The sequence below is a fragment of the Schistocerca cancellata genome, chromosome 8 (assembly GCF_023864275.1).
Source record: "Schistocerca cancellata isolate TAMUIC-IGC-003103 chromosome 8, iqSchCanc2.1, whole genome shotgun sequence".
Lineage (NCBI taxonomy): Eukaryota > Metazoa > Arthropoda > Insecta > Orthoptera > Acrididae > Schistocerca > Schistocerca cancellata.
This window is the reverse complement of record NC_064633.1, coordinates 147,313,385-147,331,420: the sequence shown is the minus strand read 5'-3', so window position 1 is coordinate 147,331,420 and position 18,036 is coordinate 147,313,385. Positions and strand designations below refer to the sequence as shown.

Genomic DNA, 18,036 nt, shown 5'->3' with positions numbered 1-18,036 from the left:
ATAAGTGTTAGTTTGGTATTGGGGCTCCTCTCCGTGCCGGTTGAGGGATACCGTGTCATTGGGTCTTCGTGCACAAAAGTGACGAGATATGGCATCGAAGGGCACAGTTGAAATCAGTTCTTATGTGTAGCAGGTTCATGACCATCGCTAGCTAGTGAGTTGCTGTTATTAGGCACGGATCTGCATGCTTCTTGCATCGGTCGTGGTCACTGTTCACGCGACTTGATACAGTACGGTCAGTAATCAGTTTCCGCGTGCTAATGGGTAATGCTTCTAACGCGATGCAACAGCACGTGTACCGAACTATAGCTGCGATGGAATAATTCTTCCGGAATTGGAGGCTAAACCGCCCTTCACTGGGATAGTTTTCTCAGTTCTCAATTCAACATCTCCCATCACAAAACTCAGGTTTTAGACTATTCATCACATTGTCCGTAATCTGTATCTTGCGTCTTGACCTGCAGAGAGACTAGATGCCCAAGTTTCTTAGCTTAAGTTGTATGCAGTAACAATTATTCGCTTATAACAAACTACCTCCCATTTGTTGTGTTCTCCTGGGACAACATATGCAAAATCTGAGCGTTTTTCTTTGGTCTGTAGCTTTCCGTTTGTCTCCCCTTATTCTCATATGGAATACTGAAATCCCAGCTTGAGTGATAGAATCGGTTCCGAGCTTAATCGGGACATCAGCTGAACCGCAGGTGAGGTTTAACATCGACAGTTCATTAGGGGAGCAAGGCAAACTGGCAGCCAATATCATCAGTGCTGTTATACTATTAATTAATCTCAGCATACTATGCCATTAGTGGAAGCAGCAGCCGCACTATGTCTTGCTGACAGTAGGTGATCAATTACTATTAGACGTTTTGCTCGTTGGCTTCATTATTTATCCACTCTCTGTAGCATCGAAAATATGCCAGATTCCTAAATGACGTCAGTTCTCATATAGCTTCTTCTGGAACAACACTTTACAGCACGCAAAAGCCCCATTTGTGCTGCATTTAATATACACGTTTAACTTTCATGTATTTCTTCAGCAGTTGCCGTTATTTGTCTCTTTTCTAAAGTATTTATGCGACAGTATGTACATATGTCGATTGGCATACGTCGGTCCTCCGAGCAGACGATGTCATCAGGGGAAACAGACGCGATAATGGAAGTCTGGTTTCCAGCTACCACATACGTCAGCATGAAATATTTTCCTAGTTCATTCAAATTTATTCGCAGTGAGCTATGAATTCCTTCAAACATCTCCAGATCGTATCTAAAATCTTGACAAGACTGTACAATCGTCTGCTCCAGCTTTTTAGATTTACCACTGGGAATCCTGCACTTTGAAGCTGTTTTGCGATGAACACGGACAGTAAAATCCAGTGGAATGAGATCAGATGATATTAAACGCTAAGGTAAAACCCTTTCTCGACGTAACCATCTTAGACAACACTGGTGCGTTAGATGTCTTCTGACATTAGCCACAAAATGTGCCCTTGCGCCGTTATACATTTACGACAAACCCACAACCTAGACGCGTGGGTGATATTTGAGCCCAGTTATAAGGACACTTCATTGAAAACTTTGCACTTCAAATACACTTGTACTAAATAAGACAACTTTTCATATTCTAGAAAATGGCGCGAAGTAACCACAGATTCGCAATTGTTATTTAAACAGCTCGTTTCACGGCCAGGCTTATTAGAACGTTCCTGCTTCAGTTGTCGCAGATATTTATTCGTATTAGTTAGTGCTACTAATTACGATACTCCCTGCATTTCAAATGAGTGACTTGCTACTACGTCGCTTTGTCAGTAGAGGTCCAGTATTTTCCTTGGAAAGTCGTCAGATTTTCTAGAAGATTAAATATACATCAGATGAACTACTAGTTCAATTTTAGAATGTTAGTCTATTTGAACACCTTGTGGATGTTACAGTTCTTCCTGTTTCTGTTCTTGCTAAGACAAACTAGAGAGGAATTTTTCCGCTTTATGCATGACATCGATTTCTGTTTCTTCCCTGACATATTCCGGCGCCCTAAGTGCTGTCTTCAATGCGTTCAATTGTTTAGTTTCCTTCTGAAAAATTGTTGTTATATGTTAAACTCTTTGTAACTTTCTCGAACTTTTGGCTCAAAAGAGGCTGCTAATAAATAGTATCAAATATTTTCAGTAGATTGTACAAAGTGTAAAGTTGAGATGTGTATCAGTGAATTGAGACATCGTATGTAGTTTATTTGCTATATGTCTAAAGATTTTGCTTTTAAACTAAATTTGGAAAGAATATGAATATATAAATTTGCTTACAAACCTCACATGACGCTATTATTTTTGTATGGAAGCTGTAAATCGATTACAAAATCTATAGATTGTCATCCACGAACAACAAACCGTTTTCTGTTTTAGCATTTATTGTTCAGTTCTGACTGGGAGTCACTATGAATCGGGTTATTTAGCGTGTTACGTACGGTTTTTGATGTAGTACTGTTTCAATCCCTTACTTGTGTCGGGTTAATGCGCTTGTTTTGTTTGTTTTGCTTCTGTCGTTAAACACACGTCTTCTCTGGTTTGGAAGTCACTCCAAACCATGGAACATAGAAAAAGATTTGGAAATTCTTATACCTAGTAGCAGATTATACAGAAAACTTACAATACAAGAAAATTATCCTATCCAGAAGTCAGAAGAATCAATAGCGCTAGGAAAGAAAGTACTAAAAGAATACACATCGCTGTTCAATAAAACTTGTTTTGTCATATTTGAACTACTCCACTCCCACCCCAAAACTACATGTGGTCACCCGATAAAATTCCATTCCCCAAACTTCACATCATTCACTCAATCTGCCTTTCCACAACTTTCCCTTCCCCCCTTTCTCTCTCTCTCTCTCTCTCTCTCTCACACACTCTCACTTTCACTCTCACTCTCCGTCAGACACACACATGTAGAACCTAACCATCAAAATTCGCGCCCCACATCCCAAACAAGTACGCTACGAAACAAATGAACACCGCTTAGCCACAACAACATGTGAAATGTCGGCACAAACTCTGTGCCTCATCGTCAAATCATACAACATGCGTATTTAATAACAAATATAAAGAAATATGCTTGTTAATCCGTGACAAGCAAGGTAAAAAAAGAAACAAGTACCACAATATCGAAAGCCGTAAATAACAAGCTAAATGCCCTAACATATAGCGATACCCAGACAGAAGTGAACAATAAATAGAAAGACAAACAAAGTCTTTCGTTGTTTGCAGACGAAAAGCTGTAGACTGTATAATCGATCTAAAGCTGCCAGTATACGCAACTAATAACGACACGTGAAGTATATAAACATACCTATATATCCACATTATGTAGAAAACTAAATTAAAACCAAAACCTCTATACTTACAGTAATGAAGAACATACGAGTATAATGTCTCAACTCAGTGATATATGTCTCAACTTTACTTTTTATACAAAGTAGTGCGGAATATTTGACGCTTAATAATCGCTACCTTTGCAAATGTAATCACTTGACACTTAACAAGCGTGTGAGGTGGCGCAGTTGGGAGGACGACGGCAACGCCGCGTACGGCCATCCTGATTTAAGTTTCCGTGATGTTCCTAAAGTGCTGCAGGCAAACACTAAGATGGTCCCTTTGAAAGGGCACGACCGATTTCCTACCCCACCCTTCCCCAATCCGAACTTGTGCTCCGTCTCTAATGACCTCGTTGTCGAGGAGTGTTAAACGACGAGTGTTAAACACTTATCTCCCCCTCCGCATCCTCCTCCTTCTCCTCTTCCTCCCTTAACACATATGAATAATTTTTGAGAGAGAAACCAAAGAAGTAAACCCACTGAAGATAGCACGTAAAGTGCTGAAACATGTCTAGGTAAAAGCAAAACTATAAACCGGTCTCTTGCATAATGCGGAATAGTTCTCTAGTTTTTTGTGTACGAGTTCTCTTGGACACGGTATAAAAACGGGACGGTCTATAACATTATTACAGGAATTATTACATAATTTCGCAAGTGTCGTAGTAAAATAACGAAAGACATAAATCAGAATGGATGAATGGCAGATGATTTAAACCTGTGTTCTCCCAAATATGAACGGTTGCATGGAGAACCGTTTATCCATGCTCGTGTACAATATATTTAGTAGTCTTCCTTGTATGGTTTTACACTGAATTTGGTCTGTGATAAAGTGTGTACTACTAAGACTGTAAAAGAAAAGGTCTTACATCTAGCAGTTTTTTCGTATTCAGTCTGATATCCAATCTGTGCTATACATTATTCAAAACAGCATTCTTTACAAGGGTTCCTTTATTCTGGAAGCCAGGGTCTCCTGTTATTACAATGTCTACCGAAGCTGGACAAACAAGTAGAGCCCGGAGTCCAAGGTCCTTCGCGGTAAACACCAAGCAGTTAAATCAATAGTCGAGCCAGCCGCGAATAGAGCCAGCCACTAATTGCTCGTGCTCTCAAACCCAACTCAAAACACCGCGCTCCACTTAACTACCTGTTGAGACCGATACGCCTCCTGCGGACTCAGTTCCCTTAGGCTTTGCTGCGCCTGCCACCACCACATTCTCCCCACATGTGAATTAACATCGGTGTATGCTTTATGCAGGGCAGCAAGGCATCAAATAAAGCACTCTAAACTCTGGAACAAATCAGAGCATCGAAAAATCGGAGAAAAGTTATCAACTGTAATGACAGGAACACCGGTATTGAACACAAAAATATGTTGCTGTAACAAGCTTACAGAACCGTTAAATATTAACCAGACCACTAGACAACAATTTAGTCTTTCTCTATGCTGTAATTTTCTATTTATTCTCCTTCTTCACTTTCAATGAAATGTAAATATAATAGTTTTTTTCGGTTCCCTATCAGTGCAAATCCGTCTTCCCCCCGCAATCACTTTTTTAAAGTTATTACGCTATTCTTTTACTCCGACATCTTTACATAGCAATATTTTTCTTTCAAAGTGGATTACTTAGCTATAGTGGTGTTTGGATATAATTTTTGCTATACTAAATGACAATAATCACCAAATATCAGTGTACCGAGATGATACAATATGTTATCGTTGAGGCCTTCAGTCCGAAGACTGGTTTAATGGAGCTCTCTAAAATGGTTCAAATGGCTCTGAACACTATAGGACTTAACTTCTGAGGTCATCAGTCACTAGAACTTAGAACTACTTAAACCTAACTAACCTAAGGACATCACACACATCCATGCCCGAGGCAGGATTCGAACCTGCGACCGTAGCGGTCGCGCGGTTCCAGACTGTAGCGCCTAGAACCGCTCGGCCACTTCGGCATGCAATGGATCTCTCTGTTCTGACGTAACCACAAGCGCCGGAACGAAGATGAAGATCACAAGAGAAGAGAAGGCGGTTGAAACGACGTCGCCCAATGGTGCACTGACCAGGACCCCACCACGACAGAAGCGGCCTCTACAAGAAGAGAATATAAGCGCCGCTCTTGCCTTCCTCATCCGCTCAGTATCAGTATTGGGGCAATAGACGGACAGGCCTAGCAGAGAACGCTATGGTAGCAGTTATTTACGATCCACAACCAGTGTCAAACTTGCATGAACATTTCACGTCGCCCAACGCTTGCGACACTTGTTGGAAAGACAAGTTAAGTATTATCAATCTTCTCTATTGAAATAAAACTGCTAACGTTATTTGTTTGAACAGGTGTCTAGCATTACGAGAACGCAGCATCCTTTAAGCACTCTATTCGAGACGAGTGGGCAGGACCCCACACTCTCAATCTTACTCTATCCTGTGTGAGGCTCTTCATCTCCGAACAAGTATTGCAAATTACATCCTTTTCATCTCTTGGCCTGCGTCTTCTATATTTACCCCACCACACTTTTCACCGTCATCACACGGAAATTGAGGTTCTACTTTCTTTCCTTATTCTTGATTTCATAAATTATATTATCAACTGGCTCTTAGAATATTATCTCATGGTGTCCACTTGTGTTTTTGCAACGATAAACTTAATAATCATGGTCAAAATTTATCTTAGGTTTAGTTATTAAATACTGCCTTTCATAACAATGTAGAATTATTGAAAATCTCAACTTTTTCTGTACTATTATTTTCAACATAGCAACGGCTCACAGTTTACTTGGAAGCAATTCATTTGGTTTTAATTCCACGACCGCGTAATATTGACTTGAGCTTTGTGAGTCTTGAAGTTCAAAAGGACGATAGGGCTTTGGAACATAGCAAAGTAATTGCGTGTTCTGTTGTAATTAATGACTGAAAAATAATATTGCCAAAATTGGCAGTTAAAATTAATTCCTGGAAAAAAGCGTCTTCAGGCCACGAGTGGCCTACCGGGACCATCCGACCGCCGTGTCATCCTCAGTGGAGGATGCGGATAGGAGAAGCTAGGGGTCAGCACACCGCTCTCCCGGTCGTTATGATGATATTCTTGACCGAAGCCGCTGCTATTCGGTCGAGTAGCTCCTCAATTGGCATCACGAGGCTGAGTCCAACCCGAAAAATTGCAACAGCGCATGGCGACCTGGATGGTCACCCATCCAAGTGCCTACCACGCCCGACAGCGCTTAACTCCGGTGATCTCACGGGAACCGGTGTATCCACTGCGGCAAGGCCGTTGCCAAAATTAATCCCTATACCAAACGAAAAGTTTACTCATTTAAATATTTCACCTTTTGTCCTATTACGAATTATTCTCTTTACTAAAATGGAAAGATGATGTGAAAGTAAGTAATAGAGATATACACTCCTGGAAATTGAAATAAGAACACCGTGAATTCATTGTCCCAGGAAGGGGAAACTTTATTGACACATTCCTGGGGTCAGATACATCACATGATCACACTGACAGAACCACAGGCACATAGACACAGGCAACAGAGCATGCACAATGTCGGCACTAGTACAGTGTATATCCACCTTTCGCAGCAATGCAGGCTGCTATTCGCCCATGGAGACGATCGTAGAGATGCTGGATGTAGTCCTGTGGAACGGCTTGCCATGCCATTTCCACCTGGCGCCTCAGTTGGACCAGCGTTCGTGCTGGACGTGCAGACCGCGTGAGACGACGCTTCATCCAGTCCCAAACATGCTCAATGGGGGACAGATCCGGAGATCTTGCTGGCCAGGGTAGTTGACTTACACCTTCTAGAGCACGTTGGGTGGCACGGGATACATGCGGACGTGCATTGTCCTGTTGGAACAGCAAGTTACCTTGCCGGTCTAGGAATGGTAGAACGATGGGTTCGATGACGGTTTGGATGTACCGTGCACTATTCAGTGTCCCCTCGACGATCACCAGTGGTGTACGGCCAGTGTAGGAGATCGCTCCCCACACCATGATACCGGGTGTTGGCCCTGTGTGCCTCGGTCGTATGCAGTCCTGATTGTGGCGCTCACCTGCACGGCGCCAAACACGCATACGACCATCATTGGCACCAAGGCAGAAGCGACTCTCATCGCTGAAGACGACACGTCTCCATTCGTCCCTCCATTCACGCCTGTCGCGACACCACTGGAGGCGGGCTGCACGATGTTGGGGCGTGAGCGGAAGAGGGCCTAACGGTGTGTGGGACCGTAGCCCAGCTTCATGGAGACGGTTGCGAATGGTCCTCGCCGATACCCCAGGAGCAACAGTGTCCCTAATTTGCTGGGAAGTGGCGGTGCGGTCCCCTACGGCACTGCGTAGGATCCTACGGTCTTGGCGTGCATCCGTGCGTCGCTGCGGTCCGGTCCCAGGTCGACGGGCACGTGCACCTTCCGCCGACCACTGGCGACAACATCGATGTACTGTGGAGACCTCACGCCTCACGTGTTGAGCATTTCGGCGGTACGTCCACCCGGCCTCCCGCATGCCCACTATACGCCCTCGCTCAAAGTCCGTCAACTGCACATACGGTTCACGTCCGCGCTGTCGCGGCATGCTACCAGTGTTAAAGACTGCGATGGAGCTCCGTATGCCACGGCAAACTGGCTGACACTGACGGCGGCGGTGCACAAATGCTGCGCAGCTAGCGCCATTCGACGGCCAACACCGCGGTTCCTGGTGTGTCCGCTGTGCCGTGCGTGTGATCATTGCTTGTACAGCCCTCTCGCAGTGTCCGGAGCAAGTATGGTGGGTCTGACACACCGGTGTCAATGTGTTCTTTTTTCCATTTCCAGGAGTATAGTTAACTCTTCCACTTTCTTACGATCACTGATATATACGATAATGTGCGATAATTGATATGAATTACAACTCTCGACAGCAAAGGGAAATCAGTTGACAGACAATTTAATAGCGAAGCAATATAGCAGTGGAAAGTTACATTCCTGACAAATCTACTAAGATTTAAATCTATATTCGATGTTAAGAAATTTTCCTTCTTCAGAAACTTTTTCTTCACTACCACTCTGCATTTCATGTCCTTCACTCATCATCAGTTACTTTACTGCTACTTTTAGGATCTCCCATATAGGATTTAATTTGATGCCATCATTCCCTAAAAAGCCGCTTCAGATCTTGATTATGTTTCAGCGTCTCTGACTGTAACTGAAAGAAGGATTCTTCCAGAAGTTACCGAGTGCTTAGCAGCAGAGCCACGTGCTCTAGACTGCTAGCACTATGCAACCTGGCCCATACTGGTGAACAGCAACTCGCTATCCGCCAACCCATCTCAGCTTCAACACTGGGCCGTAGCTGTAGATTGCCCGCCGTCCTTGGAACCCATACAGCTTGATTGCCCATACCTCACACCTCCATAGCTGTGGCCGGGTCCAGGCTGCTACGTCTGCTGTGCTCATCTCATCTGCGTCTAGATGGAACTCCAAGTTTTCTGTAACCTACTCAGATGTGGAGGATAAGCTAAGGATGCAAAACCTGTTTTGCCACAGCCTGAGCGGACACACGAACTTTTATATTTACACAGACAAAATTTAACGAAACACATATAAAACCACAGTAAAGAGCGAAAGAAACTGGTACACCAGCTTAATATGGTGTAGGGCCCCTAGAGCACGCATGAGTGCCGCAACACGACTTGGTATGGACCTGACCAATGTCTGAAGTAGTGCTGGAGGGAACTGACACGATGAATCCTACAGGGCTGTCCATAAATGCGTAACAGCACGCTGCAAGGCATCCGCGATATGCTCAATAATGTTCATGTTTGCGGAGTTTGGGGCCAGCGGAAATGTTTAAACTCAGAAGACTGTTCCTGGATTCCCTCTGTAGCAATTCTGGGCGTGTGGAGTGCTGCATTGTCCTGCTGGAATTGGTGACAGACACAAATGGATGCAGGTGATCAGGTAGAATGCTGACGTACGTTTCACCTGTTTGAATCGTATGCAGACGTCTCAGAGGTCCCATATCACCCACCCGAACGCGCCCCACACCATTCCAGAGCCTCCGCCGTCTTAAACGGTCCCCTGATGACATTCAGGGTGCATGGATTCATGAAGTTGTCTGCATACCTGTACACGTCCAACCGCTCGATACAATTTGAAACGATTCTGACCAGGCAACATGTTTCCAGTCATCAACAGTCCAGTGTCGGTGCTGACATAGGTACGACCAGAATCTCTTTGTGTTTTCTCCGAGATTTCGAGACAGTTTGGATGTGACTTCCACGCGGAATGGCCGCGCGGTTTTAAGCGCCATCTCACGAATTGCGTGCCCCCTAACCCCCCTGCCGGAGGTTCGAGTCCTCCCTCGGGCATGGGTGTGTGTGTTGTTCTTAGCATAAGTTAGTTTAGGAAGTGTGTAAGTCTAGGCAGCGATGACCTCAGCCGTTTGTTCTCTTATGAGTTAACACACATTTCAACAATTTTATTTGATATGAAGACTACTGAAAGCATCTCGAATTGAAGCCTGCCCTAAGTTTCGAGCACTTGTAAACCGCACCCAAGCTTCGAGATTATGTGTTCTTTTAGATGTGGTATGCTTTGTTCGTTGCATCTGCAACAGTTTCCCGACGTATTTTGTGTAACATAGAGGATTCTTTCCGTTTCTCTTAAATGGTTCAAATGGCTCTGAGCACTATGGGACTTAACTTCTGAGGTCAACAGTACCCTAGAACTTAGAACTACGTAAACCTAACTAACCTAAGGACATCACACATATCCATGCCCGAGGCAGGATTCGAACCTGCAACCATAGCAGTCGCGCGGTTCCAGACCATCGACAGCATCTTATCTACTTTTTAAGTAGATATATATTTTTCATCTTCTTTTGCTGGTTGTGGAAGTTTCGGTATTTCATCGCACTATAACAATCCTGTAGTCACTAATTCCAGGAATCTCCATGAACTCTTTATTTGCTCCGGATTGTTTGTCTCTATAGGATCTAGAACCTTATCGTGACCATTTACACGTCGTGCGAAATCCTGTACTAATTGCTCAAAATAAACCAGTTGCATGGATCGCTAAGATCTTGCGTGTCAGCCTACAGCGGTTTGGGAAGCGATTCCTCCGTAATTTTCACCAGGAAAGCTACAAATTACGATCTTCACTCTATGGCTTGCGTGTCATTGGGTGCAGTCTCATTTCGTGTTCAAATCATATTCTGATATTCTGAGGGGCTTCAGGCCCGTCTGCATTATTTTCTTGGGCGAAACACGTTTATTCAAAGACGTCTTTGAAACTCGCCTGTTTCTTTAGATATGTTTACGATAACTTTGCTGTTTGGCCTCATGCTCGGGAGAATTTGAAAGCCTTACTAGAACATCTTAACTCGATCCACCCGAACATTCGTTTTACGATGGAGGTGGAAGAGGATGGTTGCCTTCCCTTTCTTGACGTGTTGGTTAGGAGTAAGTATAATGGATCATTCGGACATGCTGTCTACAGGAAACGTACTCACACCGACTTCTACTTACAGGCTAATAGTTGTCACCATCCGGCTCAGCGTGAAGGGGTACTTCGTACCTTGGTACACAGGTCACGTGCCGTTTCCGACACTGAGACTTTGCCAGCTGAGCTGTCCCATCGTGAAGTTACGTTTCGACAGAATGCTTATAGAGAGAGACAGATTGAACGTGCGTTGCGCTATCGACCAACTGTACATCGGGTGATTGATGATAATTCTGTGTCTACACCTATGTCTACTGCCTTTTTGCCTTACATAAGAGACACTTCCAACAAGATCGTTCGTATTTTACGGAAATACGATGTGAGATGTGTTTTCCGACCTCCATCTAAAATTAGAGTGATTTTGAGTTCTGTTAAGGATGATCTTGGTCTGTGTAAGCGGGTGTATATGGCACTCCTTGTATCTGCGGCATGGCAAATGTTGGGCAAACTATCAGGACCGTGAAGGACCGATGTACTGAGCATAAACGGCACACATGCTTACAGCAGCCAAGTAGATATGCTATTGCCGAACATTGCTAGGATACTAGTCATCCCATGTTATTTAATAACACCGAGATATTGGCATGTACGTCCCGCTATTGGGACAGTGTTATCAAGGAGGCAGTGGAGACTAAATTAGGAAGCAACCTCGTTAGCAGGGAGGCAGGTTTTTGTTTAAACTCTGTTTGAAATCCGGCTCTCTCCCCTGTCAAAAAACAGAGGGACAGAATCAATGCTACCTCACCTGCGGGTTCGTAATCGCACTATCTAAATCTCTGACTTTGGTCATCTCTGGTGGCAATAATGTTCAGTATGTGTGTTATCTTTCCTGCATCAGTCCGAGAATCGAGGTTTTAAATTTGCATGTACGACGCCTGTCCGTTGCAGTTTGCCTAGAAAATGGCGGGGTGTTCTCCCGCCAAAATATCGGCGGTCGCTGAAAGAGTTACCTGGCTGAATTCCTGGAAGTTATTTGGAAGATTGAATAGCTGCTGAGCTACTGTCTACTGAACAGAAAGGTGTCATGTACTGTTTGTCACTCAGGCAGTGTAACACTTTTGTTAAAATTCATTATGCAGTTGTAGGATGCTCAGTTTGTAAGCTCCCATTGCTCTCTCATCGTTAGTTTCTTGTACTACACATTTACGAAATAATATTTACAAGTAAGAAAGAAATCTTGTCATCAGTTTAGAGGATGGTCAACAGTTACAGTCTTGTATGGCTACCTCTGACTTCGATCAACAACGTATACAGTGACAGATTTGTGATGGTACGCACCAGTATGCCGTACCGGTACCTCTGAAGGAAAAAAATTGAACCGCCGCTTTCGAGATGCGGTACGACAGAACATTTGCTGCAGTGTAAAAGTGTGCCTTCTCGGTGAGAGACTAAACTGTAATTTACACAGAAGTATGCAGTGAAAGGCCGTTCCCTGCCCGATTTACCATTCTGCACGAGCTTCACTGTACTGCAATATGTCACTTTAGTCAGTTTACTCGATTCTACTCGGTTTGGTGTGTCATGTGCCTGCTCTACCTGTCACTGTTCTGTTGTACTTGCTCAGTTCTCTTGAGTAACTTTCTAAAATCAAAGTGCATAAAATCTTCGTTCGTCTTGTAAAATAGATGAAATACCTAGTTATTTCAATAAAACTTAAAGAGAAAAACCTAGACGATGAAGCTCAACAGCCAATAGGAGCAGTTCAAACGGAGTCATCCAGCGTCACTTACCTTCTACTACTCAGAAAGTCAAGGAACGTGGTAAACGGTGGTCAGTTCGTTGGACTTTGCAATAAATGAGCGAGATTGGTAAAAGATAAAAATAAAAATAAAATACAGCTAGATTTCTGTATACAACAAAAAAATTCATCCGTGAGATATGCTGGAAAGTGGGATCGTTGTGCGTTGAAAAAAATAACTAGTGTATAAAACATATTTGAACCATCAGCTGCTTTTATTTTAAACCTGGTTTCAGTCTTGGACCACGGATCTTCACGTATAAGGCTTAAAATGGTTTAAGCCACCATACTGCATTAGACCTAACTTAAAATGCGTAATGCATGCCATGAATGTAAATATATAACAAAGGACTTAAGAAGAAAACATACGAATACTTAGTGTATACAGAGCAGTACTGAAGAGAGGATCAGGACTGTAAGTATTACTTTATACAAAAATTTTTGTTTACAACGAAAAAATTTCAAACCGTTGGACAGTTTTACTAACTGTGAGTGTAATCATTTATGATATTTCCCTTTTTCAGTATCTTACAGTTCAAATATACATGTGTTCACGTAGCTGTAATTTCATTTTTTAATAAATCATAAACAGAGAACTAATAATTACTAACGAATGTAATAAAATGGTTCAAATGGCTCTGAGCACTATGGGACTTAACATCTACAGTCATCAGTCCCCTAGAACTTAGAACTACTTAAACATAACTAACCTAAGGACATAACACAACACCCAGCCATCACGAGGCAGAGAAAATCCCTGACCCCGCCGGGAATCGAACCCGGGAACCCGGGCGCGGGAAGCGAGAACGCTACCGCACGACCACGAGCTGCGGGCTAACGAATGTAATAAATGATTCTTCATGCACATGGGAGTTTAATTTTTTACCAATACAAATGTTGTATCCACACCTTTAAAATGCTCGGAAAAGAGCTACAGCAATCTTTAAAGAAGCCTAAATTTCAAAAACGCACCCAAGAGTCACAGTACCAGAATCTCTTCTTTTTTAAAAAGATCATGCTCACTGTCAAAGTTTACACGATTCAAGGACAGATGGCACACACACATCTTCTCTCGATTAGGTTAACTGGCGACCATAGATTTAAAATACAATAAACTTGCCAAGTCATCACTGTAGTGGGAGCCAAACAACAGAATATAGGTCGAAAAGAGAAAAAGTCACTGAACCTACGTAATTATACATCTTTTCTTCTATTTCATTACAACTTTTTGAATGAAAATTTGATTTCAGAAGATTTACTTTGTAAATCGATATGCTAAGCTCCTAAATACAGGGAGCAACCTTCCCATCTGTGACTGTGTGCAATCTCTTTTTTCTTTGCTGATGACGTGTTGATATTAGATCAATGTGGAAACATTCAAGAAATAAACATTGAGAAAGAAACGTGAAAAACTAAAATCTACAACATTATAAGTTCGAAAATATGTCAATTAATGGCATGCTAGAAAAAGGAACTGATTTTAATTATCTCGGATATAAAGCTACATATGTTTACAGACAAAGTGTTAAGAACATTTCAAGAAGTCAAGAACAATTATAACTGTACCATGACGCTAGGGAAAGAACACACACATTAAGTTTTATAAAGTCGTACCGACACCTACAGTGTATAACAGATTCGAAAATCAAATAGAAAAAAAACAGATTGAAAGCGTGATTCTGTCAAATGAAACGCAATTTATCAGAGAGTCCAATGTTATATGGGCCTAACCGAATCAGAAACAAGACTATCCGAGAAAGATTGATGATTTTTGCCAACAACAATAAAGCCGAAATGTTCGAGCCAACATAATTTCCAAATGAAATGACACGTTTTCCACAGCTAGATTTGTGTACCAACCAGACAGAACAATAATGACACAATGAAGCCGAAGGTGCATTGATGCATGTGGAGCGTCGTATCGGTAGCAGGAATGATGATAGTGTCCACATAGAACTCTTGTGAAGAGTCTGGGTTCAAATTCGCTTCTCATCTCTGACAAAAGAATTTATCTTAGAGGATTTACATCAAAATCTGAATTCAGTTAAAATTAAGAATTAGTGAAATCATTTAAACCAGTTAGTAAAATGTATTCATAGCAATGCTTGCATAATACTAGTACTAAAGTTGTGGCGCGATAACTGCAACGTGTGAAAGAGAGGCGTAATTAAAGCTGAGTGAATAAATGTTTAATCAGTTCGGACTGTGTAGTCGTGGGTGGGAGAATTGCTCTGTGGTGATGCCCATTCGTGCAGTAAAAACAAAATGAGCAAAAAAAAAAAATCGACTGTTTACTGTGAGCTATCGACTATTCTCTAATGGTTCCATACAAAACTTGCACCAACGTTATTTCTCCATTGCCCATTACACTCATTAACTGTTCATTCTAAACAATCTATGTTTTTTTTATGGATACAAATCACCAGGAAATAATTCGTAACTGCCCTCAGTTTCGTGTAATATCTCGACCTATATTTACAGGTAATTCTTAATATTTGATTACCAAGTGCTTATTTTCTACGTTGTTTTATTTCTCTGTCTCTGCCGTTTTATTCTTAAGTATTTTACATGAGATTAAATTTTTATTTATAAGAGAAAGCATGTACACATGCATATCGTTACAGATATCCACTATTAAACTGAAATAATGTATGTTATGGAATTTCTTCAGGGGCAGAAAATTGATCTATGTAGGTCTATATCAGCCAGTAGAATATAAACAATGGTTAGTTAACGTTAAGAAACATGCAGGTGATAATTGTAACTGACCACCAGTGTTTCCAGCTTGAACGTCTGTGAAGTAACCTGATGTAAAGCACAAATATAGAAGAACTATGTTCTGCAGAATACACTGCAATGGAACTGACTACATTCTAACATGTGTAACAATGGTTCTGATCTACCTTCCTAACGCATCTGCGCAAGGACGCTCTGTGATTATTTTAGGAATTTGTGTTGAACCTCCGGCCTGCAAGGTCGAAAGATACCATCTCATTCAAGCAGAGTTCAGCAGAGTGCAGCAGTACGGACAGTGATATTATCAAACAATGATCTCAATGTTAGTTCCACTACACTCCCTGTAAAGGAAGCGTTATCACTAACAGAAATCAGTGTACGGTTTCAGGTGTGACTATATGTTAGCAAAAATTAAACCCTTAGATTTTCTTTATTCAGGTTTATTTATTTTCTGACTATGATTTCATGACATAGTAATGATAGCAAAAAATACGTACAGGATGGTAAAATATTGATTTTGGGTGTTCACAACTATGAAGCGAGATCCCTTACTATTCTAAGGCTCTTAAATAGTAAGATGGTTGATGACCACATCTGGGGCTCAATAACATAGAAACCAAACTAAATACAATTGGGGCCTGAGATGCCAATTAGGCTAAAAATGCACAATTAAAATAACCAATTAATGGATGTGGGTGGGTAAAGAGCAATAAAAAAGTATACAATTACAACAATTCAATAAATTCATGGTATAAAGCAGTCTAGAGTGGTTGATAAGTTCTTTTCCTTAAATCGGATATCTGCTTCCATTAAGCCCGACAATCGTGAATACGTTTAACTATAGGACGTCGCTGAACGCCCGAAGAAAGTAGGAGAGACGTAGACGACCTCAGTTCTTAGTGTCAATTGAATATCATTCGGCAGTTTCGTGACCATCGATCCTGATGCTAAGTTTCTCGCAGTTCTCATTTCTGCTACTTCTCATTTCTTCCGTCTTTGTTAGATTTACTCTGAATCCATTTGCTAAACTCATTAGATTGTTCATTCCATTCAACATATCATGTAATTCGTCTTCACTTTCACTCAGGATAGTAATGTCATCAGTGAATAGTATCATTTCACCTTGAATTTTAATTCAAGGTGTAATTGCCTTTATTGTTTCTTCGGTGTGCAGATTGAACAGTAGAAGGGAAAAAACTACATCCCTGGCTTACACCTTTCTAAATTCGAGCACTACGTTCTTGGTCGTCGATTCTTATCATTCCTTCTTGGCTCTTGTACGTATTGTATATTACCCGTCTCTCTCTATAGCTTATCTCTACTTTTCTCAGAATTTCTAACATCTTGCAGCATTTTACATTGTTGAACGCTTTTTCCAGGTCGACAAATCCTATGAAAGTGCCTTTTCTATTTAGTCTTGCTTCCATTACCAACCGCAACGTGGGAAGAGCCTCTTTGATGCCTCTGCTACTTCTACAGCCAAACTGATCGTCATCTAGCACATTCTGAATTTTCTTTTCCGTTCTTCTGCATATTATACTTGTCAGCAGCATGGATGAGTGAGCTGTTAAGCTGATTGTGCAGTAATTCTCGTACGTGTCAGCTCTTGCAGTCTTCAAAATTGGGTGAATGATTTTTACGAAAGTCAGAGGGCATGTCCCCTGGCTTATACGTTCTACACAACAACCTGATTAGTCGTTTTGTCGTCACTTCTAGCAATGATTTTAGAAATTCTGATGGAATTTTATCTTCCCTTCTGTCTTATTTGAAGTCTTCCAAAGCTCTCTTAAATTCTGATTCTAATACTGGATCCCCTAAATCGACTCCTATTTGTTCTTCTATCACATCTGACAAATTTTCCCCATCATAGAGGTCTCTAATGTACTCTTTCCACCTATCCGCTCTCTCCTCTGCAATTAACAGTGAAATTCCCGTGCATTTTTAATTTTACCACCCTTTTTTTTGTCACCGAACGTTGTTTTGACTGTCCTGTATGCTGAATCAGTCCTTCCGGCGATCAATTCTCTTTCGATTTCTTCACATCGCCTTTAACTTCTTTGTACCTATGTTTTTCTTTCCTACTTCTGTGATTGCCCTTTTCAGAGATGTCGACCTCTTCTCAACTGTACTGCTTATTGAGCTCTCCGTAACTGCTCTATCTACATCCTTAGAGAACTTCAAGCATGTCTCGTCATCTCTTAGTACTTTTAAATCCCACATACATGCTTACGGATTGTACTTGACTAATCTCTTGAACTTCAACCTACTTTTCATCACCACTACATTGTGATCTGAGTCTATATCTGCTACTGGGTATGCCTTATTATGGAGTATCTGATTTCGGGATCTCTGTCTGACCGTGATGTAATCTAACTGAAATCATTCTGTATTATCCGTTCTTTTCCAAGTATACCTCGTCTTCTTGTGATTCTTGAACAGACTATTTGCTATTACTAGCTGAAATTTATTACAGAACTCAGTTAGACTTTCTACTTTCTACCTCCTTGTCGGAATGCCATGTTTTCCTGCAACCTTTTCTTCTACTCTTCTACTTTTTCTCCTGCAACTGCATTCCAGTCCCCCATGACTATAAGATTTTCATCGCTCTTTGCGTATTGTAGTACTCTTTCAATATCCCCATATACTTTGTTTATCTAGTCATCTTCAGACTGCGACGTCGGCATGTGTACCTAAACTATCGTTGTCGATGTTGGTTTGGTGTCG

At 41.7% G+C, this 18,036-nt stretch overlaps 1 pseudogene; it reads right to left on the bottom strand.

Moving 5' to 3' along the window:
- Positions 1 to 6,514: 6,514 nt before the first annotated feature.
- Positions 6,515 to 6,632, bottom strand: LOC126095989 (5S ribosomal RNA; annotated as a pseudogene).
- Between the last annotated feature and the right edge of the window lie 11,404 nt (positions 6,633 to 18,036).